This window comes from Salmo salar, chromosome 11, assembly GCF_965601325.2.
Source record: "Salmo salar chromosome 11, fSalSal1, whole genome shotgun sequence".
NCBI classification, from domain to species: Eukaryota; Metazoa; Chordata; class Actinopteri; order Salmoniformes; family Salmonidae; genus Salmo; species Salmo salar.
In genome coordinates this window covers 101,959,523-101,970,556 of record NC_138301.1, presented here as the reverse complement: position 1 = coordinate 101,970,556, position 11,034 = coordinate 101,959,523, and the positions used below count along the sequence as shown (strand labels likewise).

The following is an 11,034-nucleotide window of genomic DNA, read 5'->3' as shown; positions in this document are numbered from 1 at the left end:
TTAAGTATCAAAAGTAAAAGTATAAACCATTTCAAAGTCCTTATTAAGCAAACCAGACTGAACAATTGGTATTTTTTTTTTATTGACGGACATCCAGGGGCACACTCTAACACTCAGACATAATTTAGAAACTAAGCATTTGTGTTTAGTGAGTCCGCCAGATCAGAGGCAGTAGGGATGACCAGGGATGTTCTCTTGATAAGTGTGTGAATTGGACCATTTTCCTGTCAAAATGTAACGAGTACTTTTGGGTGTCAGGGAAAATGTATGGAGTAAAAAGTACATTTTCTTTAGGAATGTAGTGAAGTAAAAGTTGTCCAAAATATAAATAGTAAAGTACAGATACCCCCAAAACAACTTAACTAGTACTTTAAAGTTTTTTGGCTTAAGTACTTTACACCTTTGCTAATTTTAGAAATTAGTAAAGACAGGATTAAAATGAGAATAGTCTGATGGGTGAAAATATGATCACTTGATGAGAGAACAGTGTGTGCAGCCTGAGGTAAGGTAGAGAGAGAGCTCTTTTCTTTTTTTTATGACTTTCTAAAATCATCATTAGCATATAGTCACATCATGCAGACCATTTATATTTTAATTTCTAAAATTTGTGTCTTTCACAACTAAAGTTGTTAAATAACTCAATCTAGCATATACAGTGGCAAGAAAAACATTTACATTTAAGTCATTTAGCAGACGCTCTTATCCAGAGCGACTTACAAATTGGTGCATTCATCTTATGATATCCAGTGGAACAACCACTTTACAAGGATTACTTTATCCTACCCTAGGTATTCCTTAAAGAGGTGGGGTTTCAGGTGTCTCCGGAAGGTGGTGATTGACTCCGCTGTCCTGGCGTCGTGAGGTAGCTTGTTAAAAAGTTTGTGAACCCTTTGGAATTACCTGGATTTCTGCATAAATTGATCATCAAATTTGATATGATCTTCATCTAAGTCACAACAATAGACAAACATAGGGTGCTTAAACTAATAACACACATATTATTGTATTTTTCCTGTCTATATTGAATACATCATTTAAACATTCACAGTGTAGGTTGGAAAAAGTATGTGAACCCGAAGGCTAATTGGAGTTGGCTAACCTGGAGTCGAATCAATGAGATGAGATTAGAGATGTTGGTTAGAGCTGCCTTGCCCTATAAAAAATCTCACTAAATATGAGTTTGCTATTCACGAGAAGCATTGCCTGATGTGAACCACGCCTCGAACAAAAGAGATCTCAGAAGACCTAAGTATAGAACGGTTGATTTGCATAAAGCTAGAAAGGGTTACAAAAGTATCTCTAAAAGCCTTGATTTTCATCATTCCACGGTAAGACAAATGGTCTATAAATGGAGAAAGTTCAGCACTGTTGCTACTCTCCCTAGGAGTGGCCGTCCTGCAAAGATGACTGCAAGAGCACAGCGCAGAATGCTCAATGAGGTTAAGAAGAATCCTAGTGTCAGCTAAAGACTTACTGAAATCTCTGGAACATGCTAACATCTCTGTTGACTAGTCTACAATACGTAAAACACTAATCAAGAATGGTGTTCATGGGAGGACACCATGGAAGGAGCCACTGCTGTCCAAAAAAACCCATTGCTGCACGTCTGAAGTTTGCAAAAGTGCTCCTGGATGTTCCAAAGCGCTACTGGCAAAATTTTCTGTGGACAGAGGAAACTAAAGTTGTGCTGTTTGGAAGGAACACAACACTGTGTGGAGAAAAAAAGGCACAGCACACCAACATCAAAACCTCGTTCCAACTGTAAAGTATGGTGGAGGGAGCATCATAGTTTGGGGCTGCCTCATGAATTCCCAAGTTTATCAAGACATTTTGCAGGAGAATGTTAGGCTATCTGTCCGCCAATTGAAGCTCAACAGCAAACCAACCTCAACCTGATTTGAGATGCTGTGGCATGACCTCGAGAGCAGTACACACCAGACATCCCAAGAATATTGCTGAACTGAAACAGTTTCGTAAAGAGGAATGGTCCAAAATTCCTCCTGAACGTTGTGCAGGTCTGATCCGCAACTACAGAAAACGTTTGGTTGAGGTTATTGCTGCCAAAGGCGAGTCAAGCAGTTATTAAATCCAAGGGTTCACATACTTTTCCCACCCTGCACTGTGAATGTTTACATGGTATGTTCAATAAAGACATGAAAACGTATAATTGTTTGTGTGTTATTAGTTTAAGCAGACTATCTATTGTTGTGACTTAAAATATGATCTGATCTTCATCTATGACCAATTTATGCAGAAATCCAGGTAATTCCAAAGGGTTCACATACTTTTTCTTGCCACTGTAGTACCTGTTTCAAATGATCACTTTTACACAGCCACTTCATATGCACACACTCTTGCTCCGGAATGGGAAAAATATCCTTTGTATTTTATTCAGCGAAGTTCAATTATAATATAAAATAATTGCATGGGACTTAAGCATATCTTGTCTAATAAATAACCAACTCTACAGCCTTATGGCAGGTTGCATAGCCAGATAACATACAGTACATTTGGCTAACTCATATTCTGTTCTTCTGAAATACATTTTCTTAAAATAAATAATGAATTTATTGTGATGGTGTATATTAAATAGATGTATTATACTTTTCCAAATGTAAATGTTCCAAAGGCACACATCAGCGGCTTGTATGCATGGAGGCCTGGAGATGCTAAATGTGTTTGTTAATTAGTCTACCTGTCAATTACCTTGAGACCAGCAGTCTTTTGCATGACAATAGCCAGCTGACAAAATGTAATGTCTGGCATTGATTATTCCACGTTAAATGACTTTTGTCTTGTCTCTATCTCCCTGTAGAGTGATCCTGAGGTGGTGCCCCAGACAGATCTGGTGCCTACCCTTGCCCTGCTCCTGGGCATACCCATCCCCTACAGCAGTGTGGGCAGGTCCTGCTGCCTCGGTTCCCTGCAGACAGCCAGACAGGGGGTGCACCAGCAGGTCTCAGCCAGGCGGAGGCGCTGTGGATCAATGCCAAACAGGTAATCACAGAGCTGTAATCATGTCAGATACATTAATGTGCTGTATATTGAATATTACAGTTTACTGCACGTCGCTGCACATATTTGAACCATGAATAGCCAAAGACATCCAAAGTGTCTGTCTCTCAGCTGCATGCAGACTTCTCCCGCCGCCTCCTCTGAGTACCTCACCACTGTCAATGATGGCCGCTCTCCCACCTCAGAGCTAGTGACCTCCCTGCAGCTGTACCTGACCTCTGTTTGGGACACCTGCCGAGCCAAATGGGCATGCTTCAACCCAGCCAAGATTGCCGCCGGCATAGCTTTCCTGGCATGTACCTGCGTGGTATGATGTCCTCTGTGCTGGTGAGGGAGAGTGGTAGCCACTGGGGTAGGGGGGTGTATAGCTGCAGGTCAGCTGTTTACACAAGGCTATGCTGAGGGGTCCTGGTGCCTGGCGGCTGTAGCCCTCTCCTCTGAGGTACTGGTGCTTTGGAGAGCCTGACTGGGCCAGCAAGACTGCAGCGGCTGAGGGTGGAGAGGTGGCCCCAAGGAGTGACTGACTGACCCTGCCTCGCTTCTTATTAACCCCTCCCCTCCTGGTGCTCCTCCTGTACTGTGCCTCCCTGCTCTCTGACAGCTATGTAATAGCAGAGGGCTGTGTGGTCACCTTTCTGCTTTTCTTCCTGAGCCTCTATGTCCCCTTCCATCTCACCTGGGACGGCCTCTTACTACCCCCTGTCCATGAACCCTGATACTTGCCGGGCTGCTGCCCTCCCCGGTCCTGTCCCCCTCAGTTGTGAGGAGGGAGAGCAGCACTTCCCTGGCCTGCCTGGGGGACATGTTTTTAGGCTCTCTCTCCCACTCCTTCCATGGCTGTCATGAGGAGTAGGGCTCCTGCCATCCCTTCCAGTTCCTCTCCCGCCTGTCACGGGTGCAGGACAGCTGTCTGAAGAACCTGATCTACATCCTGTCTCTGGGCTCCTGGATCTACAGTACCTGCTGTGGCGCAACAGCAACCTGAACAGTCCTGGTGGTACGGTGTTCACGGCCCGCTGGATCCTGCCCCTGCTGTCTGTCTGTTTTGGGCTTCAGTGGGCTATGGCTGAAACCCCGGAGGACAGCTTTAGGAACCTGGCTGAGCTGATCAGCCTGGGCCAGCGGGCCCTCCTCAGGGCTGCCTTCTCTCTGCTGGGCCTAGGGCTAGCCCTGCTCTGGCTGGACCCCCCTCACCGTATTCATCAAGACCAGGGTACCAGCCCCTGTCCAAGGATCTGGATCGATCCCCCACCCCGCTACAGGGCCAGCACGGGCATCAGCCCCCAGGCAGAGCTGCACCACCTCATCTTCCCCGCTCTACCAGCGCATGCACTGCTCTCTGGAGGAACCAGACAGGGTTCCTTAGGGGGGACGACTGGCCTGCTGTGGAGGCAGGCCAAATATATTTTATATTTGAGATTTTTCAAATAGCCACCCTTTGCCTTGATGACAGTTTGCACACTCCTGGCATTCTCGAAGGAGTTCCCACATATGCTGAGCCCTTGTTGGCTGCTTTTCCTTCACTCTGTGGTCCGACTCATCCCACACCATCTCATTTGGGTTGAGGTCGGGGGATTGTGGAGGCCACATCATCTGATGCAGCACTCCATCACCCTCCTTCTTGGTCAAATAGCCCCTAACAAAGCCAGGAGGTGTGTTGGGTCATTGTCCTGTTGAAAAACAAATGATAGTCGCACTAAGCACAAACCAGATGGCATGGCTTATCGCTGCAGAATGCTGTGGTAGCCATGCTGGTTAAGTGTAGATTGAATTCTAAATAAATCACAGACAGATATTGATCATGAATATGAAGCTCAGTTTTTGCTGACGCGTCTGTATGTTTGCGCCTCTGGCCGCTGGTGTGTGAGGTGCGCGGGGGATGAGGAGGAAGAGAAGGCAGTGGGGAGGAAGGCGAGGACAATGCTATCATGGAGATGAGACTGAGGGAGAGTCCCCAGCAGTTCAGCTCTGGCCTTCTACAGCTTGCAACACGCTACCTATTCATTAATGGGGCACAGATAAACAAACAGACACACCCCTGCGATTGACTCAGGACCTCCTCTCCCCTCTTCTCAGATCTTTGCATCAGTCTGTGCAACTGGTATCCTCAGGAGACATCTAATGTTGTGGAAGATTTTTGCACTCAAGTGCCATTTCACATGAACAACAGTATATGTTTTTATTGTCCTTCCTTCCTTCCTGCTCTCTGTGATAGATCATGCTCTCAAAATGAGTCATGTGTATTCTATACCATGTTATTAATCATCACGTCTTCTCTGCCATTTTATTAAGCATTATTTCTTCTCTAAAAATGTCTACATTTGCAGGTTGATGTTCGAGGCCTAAGGGTTCCCAGAGCAGTGTGTTTGTTCTGGTGGGGGTGACCCTCGTGATGAGAGTGGACAGTGGGCCGCTGCTCATGCTCCTGCGCTGTTGCAACTAACCAGGGCTCACTCTAAGGTTCCCTACACTGTACATTCCTATCTGGTTCTAGGGGTGAGGCAAGGGGGGACACGAGGATGGACATAGGTGATCTGGAGAAGTGTGCATAAGGACAGCCATAAAGATCAGCCATAAGGATCTGGAGAACATGAGATGTTTGGGTGACTACATCCTCAAAATGATGAACTCTAAAACTATTGAACAACATCTGTAATACATCTGACAGGTCCAACCATTACTCGCCAATGTAGTGCCTATCGGGAGAACAGATGTCGAGGATGTTTGCAGAGTGGATGGGAAAGGGACCTATGAGACCCACAATGCACTCTCTTGCACATACTCAGTTAGGTGAGACGTGTCAAAAGGAAATGGGTGGATAATGTGCAAAAGCAATGATTGAATCTGTCCCTGCAACGTACGTTATGATCTGTCATCTCAAGTGTCTGCTGAAGGAAATTATCAATTCTTATCTTGTTTCTATAATTATGTTTAGTTTTATTAAACAATCGATGCGCAGCACCAACGATAATACGGCAATGTTTTACTGCAACAGCAGTAACTTTCTTAATTCATCTCTAATAAATAGTTTAATTCATAACAATGTTTTCTAATCACAGATATACAGTAGTCTTACATGGGCCAGTAATACACCTTTTCCCTGGGACAGGTGTCCAACTTTAATGAATGCCTTGTGTGATGTGTTGGATGAAAACATTTTAAATAATAATGATTCAGGACATAAGCATTGAATGTTTATTTATTTCTCTGTGGTAGAGAGTGTGCTCTAGGTTACCGGACAAAGACATGCTACATTTCTCAGCTATAGTCTAAAATGCATGAAAATGAAAGCTGAGCTAAGGTTGAATTACCCCTATGCAATAGAGCTGCCTTGCTCAAGTGAATGATTTATGTCGACTTCTCATGGTGGCAGGTAGTGGGTACTATATACAGTTGAAGTCGGAAGTTTAGCCAAATACATTTAAACTCAGTTTTTCACAATTCCTGACATTTAATCCTAGTAAACATGACCTGTTTTAGGTCAGTTAGGATCACCACTTTATTTTAAAAATGTGAAATGTCAGAATAATAGTAGAGAGAATGATTTATTTCAGCTTTTATTTCTTTCATCACATTCCCAGTGGGTCAGAAGTTTACATACACTCAATTAGTATTTGGTAGCATTGCCTTTAAATTGTTTAACTTGGGTCAAACATTACGGGTAACCTTCCACAAGCTTCCCACAATAAGTTGGGTGAATTTTGGCTCATTCCTCCAGACAGAACTGGTGTAACTGAGTCAGGTTTGTAGGCCTCCAGGCTCACACACACTTTTTCAGTTCTGCCCACATATTTTCTATAGGATTGAGGTCAGGGCTTTGTGATGGCCACTCCAATACCTTGACTTTGTTTTCCTTAAGCCATTTTGCCACAACTTTGGAAGTATGCTTGGGGTCATTGTCCATTTGGAAGACCCATTTGTGACCAATCTTTAACTTCCTGACTGATGTCTTGAGATGTTGCTTCAATATATCCACATAATTTTCCTCCCTCATGATGCCATCTAGTTTGTGAATTGCACCAGTCCCTCCTGCAGCAAAACACCCCCACAACATGATGCTGCCACCCCTGTCCTTCACGGTTGGGATGGTGTTCTTCGGCTTGCAAGCCTCCCCCTTTTTCCTCTGAACATAATGATGGTCATTATGGCCAAACAGTTCTATATTTGTTTCATCAGACCAGAGGACATTTCTCCAAAAAGTACAATCTTTGTCCCCATGTCCAGTTGCAAACCGTAGTCAAGCTTTTTTTATGGCGGTTTTGGAGCAGTGGCATCTTCCTTACTGAGTGGCCTTTCAGGTTATGTCGATATAGGACTCGTTTTACTGTAGATATAGATACTTTTGTACCCGTTTCCTCCAGCATCTTCACAAGGATCTTTGCTGTTCTGGGATTGATTTGCACTTTTCGCACCAAAGTACGTTCATCTCTTGGAGACAGAACGCGTCTCCTTCCTGAGCGGTATGACGACTGCTTGGTCCCGTGGTGTTTACACTTGCGCTCTATTGTTTGTACAGATGAACGTGGTACTTTCAGGCGTTTGTAAATTGCTCCCAAGAATGAACCAGACTTGTGAAGGTCTAAAATGATTTTTCTGAGGTCTTGGCTGATTTCATTTGATTTCCCCATGATGTCAAGCAAAGGGGCACAGAGTTTGAAGGTAGGCCTTGAAATACATCCACAGGTACACCACCAATTGACTCAAATGATGTCAATTAGCCTATCAGAAACTTCTAAAGCCATGACATCATTTTCTGGAATTTTCAAACTGTTTAAAGGCACAGTCAACTTTGTGTATGTAAACTTCTGACCCACTGGAATTGTGATACAGTGAATTATAAGTGAAATAATCTGTCTGTAAACAATTGTTGGAAAAATGACTTGTGTCATGCACAAAGTAGATGTCCTAACCGACTTGCCAAAACTATATTTTGTTAACAAGAAATTTGTGGAGTCGTTGAAAAATGAGTTTTAATGACTCCAACTTAAGTGTATGTAAACTTCCGACTTCAACTGTATATATATATATATATATATATATATATATATATATATATATATATATATATATATATATATATATATATGAGTGATATTGGCTCGCCTTGTTATTAGTATTGATGAGTGAAAATAGGTTCAGTTGGCACAGATTTTGTTTGTCAAAAATCATTTTTTATATAACCTTTTGTTTAATATAACCAATGAAGTAAATTGATCTTAGTGTGAAAATAAAATATTTTGTACATTTATGAAGTGTTAGTTGGTTTTCTGTCTGTTCTACAGAGGCGGCTAATTCCCAGAATCCCGAAGTCAGTCAGGCTGATGCATGTAACATGTCAAGGTACTATACTATCCCTGCAGTCACACAACTCCTGAACAGAATAGCTCTGCTTGAAATGTGTTGCTGACTAACACATGAAACACTGTCCAGTTATCATTTTTTTAAACAAAGTGAAGCTGAAAAATAACAGTTACACTTAACATTAAACAATTATAATAATTGGGCAGTCTCCTGTGTCAATTCTATGGAAGGGGCCACCTGCACTCCCCACCCAAAGACAAGAGTCCATGTGCAGCCCATTTTCACAGCTTGGTTGAGGCTGTGAGGCAGGTATTGATATGTTTTGTTGATTCAAGGTTAGATCAGCAGCTTCCATGGCTCTGAGAAAGTGGGAAACCTCCACTATCTGCCTGGGGAATTCTGGGAATTGTAGCTATTGACCACTAGTCAGGGCGACACTCCCCTCCGATCAAACAGCCTTATCTCTGATTGTTGCAGAGTGAACTCGGGCTTTCCTCGACTCCCTGACTCTTCATTATCACCCAGTAGAAGATTAACCTCATAATCATGTACAAATATACGGTGCTACTACCACAGCCTTTCCTTGAACACAAAGCTAATAACTAGAAATCACATGACTAACACTGTCAGAGTATAAAGGAATAGTTGTGCAAGACAAGTGCCATATACAGTACATTGTTAAACAATAATGCTTTTTGTAAAGCTCATTTCAGAAGCTAGGATTGTTTTCGTATGGCATTGCTTTCTTGTGAAATGAGGTGTACATAGCGTGCCATTGTTGTTCTTACGGTATCTGGCAGGGATACTGGCGAGATGACTTCCCAAAAACCAAGGATTCTTGAAACTATTACAGGAATTTTCTGCTTGAACTGCTGGCCAAAAACATGCCCTGTTAGTACTGGCTAATTGTTTATTGATTGGACAACTACATTACTCTGTAAGGACAGTGACACGTGTGTATGACAATACACTGAGCACAGCATCATTTACATTTACATTTAAGTCATTTAGCAGACGCTCTTATCCAGAGCGACTTACAAATTGGTGCATTCACCTTATAATATCCAGTGGAACAACCACTTTACAATAGTGCATCTAAATCTTTTAAGGGGGGGGGGTTAGAAGGATTACTTTATCCTATCCCAGGTATTCCTTGAAGAGGTGGGGTTTCAGGTGTCTCCGGAAGGTGGTGATTGACTCCGCTGTCCTGGCGTCGTGAGGGAGCTTGTTCCACCATTGGGGTGCCAGAGCAGCGAACAGTTTTGACTGGGCTGAGCGGGAACTGTGCTTCCTCAGAGGTAGGGAGGCGAGCAGGCCAGAGGTGGATGAACGGAGTGCCCTTGTTTGGGTGTAGGGCCTGATCAGCGGGCCTGCTTAAACATAGGTCTGACATGGGGTGAGCACCTATTACTGATAACCACCAAGGTCTATTAGAGTTTGACATGGGTTTGTTACTGGTTAAGGTATTAAACATGCATGTCCTGTGAAACAGGAGAACATGAGATCAGACATTGGCACTGTCATCCTCCATTTGGCATCGTCATCCAGTCTTGGTAACTCCAAAGCCGTTGGTTATGCACGTCACTGTTGCAACAGAACAAAGCACTGACTGACAGTCCCCTTACCTCCACTGGATGGCTGCCATCTACTGTGCAAAGCCTTACTTACCTGCATATCCTGTACCTCTCATGCCAATACAGTGGCAGGAGCTCTATTTCCCGGAATATATTTACACAACAACAATGCCAGCAGAGACCTGGCAGGCGTTGAATAGAGTTATGAGAAACGGGTGAGAGTTGACAGACAATGGGGTGATTATGTACCATGTCACTTTTTAAAGAGCTGTCACAGTGATAGATAATTCCTTGTAACCCATCTGAACAAATATTACAGGATACAAGTTTGAACAGGCAAGTTCATCAGAAATGTGATGGGGTTAGTTAAGTTTGAGATAACAAAATGGGGAAATGGCTGTGCCAGTCGTTATAAGCCATGCAACTATTTTGAGTGCAAAGATTTTCGAACCAACTGAGGAGATGTATTAACAAGTACTTTGTATTTATCTGCCATATTGTGTACCCCTTTGATAAAACACATTGTTAAAGGAGCTGCTGTAATCACTGCGTTTTGGATCTGTTACGGATACAGGTATCCTGAGTGTGTATCCTGTATGTGTATTTCTTTTCTCTCCTTCTCCTCCTCACAGGTGACAATCATCACTCCCCAGTCAGTCACCAATCAGAAGACACCTGTTCCTTTTCCCTCAACCAATCACATCCCCTTTCCCTTGGTTTAAAAACCCAGTCCGTTGTTTTCTCCCCAGATCAATCTTTGTGTTCATTCTCTAAATCTATCTCTGTGTCCCCAGCTCTATCGCTCTGTATTGATCTCTTTTGTTTTGCAACTACATGTCACATTTGTCCGGTTATCCTGTGAGTTTTGTTTTGTTGTTTGTTTGTTTGGTGGGAAAAGGGGGTACCAAGACAAGTCGCCCATGGGCATACATTACCCGTAGGAATACTTTGTCTAAGTACCCTAGTTAGAACTGGGCGGACCACCCACTGTATTTTTGGTTAGTTAGCTAGCTGTTCTTGAAGTAGGCTAGTCTAGCTTAGGGGTGTTTTGTATTATTGTTTCTTTGCTTGGGTCCAGCTCAGCCCCTTTTCTCACACCCCTTTATCGTGTGTTTAAAATAAACCCTGAGTGTTTGACGGTAGA

General features: G+C 43.3%; 1 pseudogene; it reads left to right on the top strand.

The window, feature by feature from the left end:
• The first annotated feature begins 2,826 nt into the window (after positions 1-2,826).
• Positions 2,827-10,703, top strand: LOC106563335 (GPI ethanolamine phosphate transferase 3, catalytic subunit-like; annotated as a pseudogene).
• The last annotated feature ends 331 nt before the right edge of the window (positions 10,704-11,034 follow it).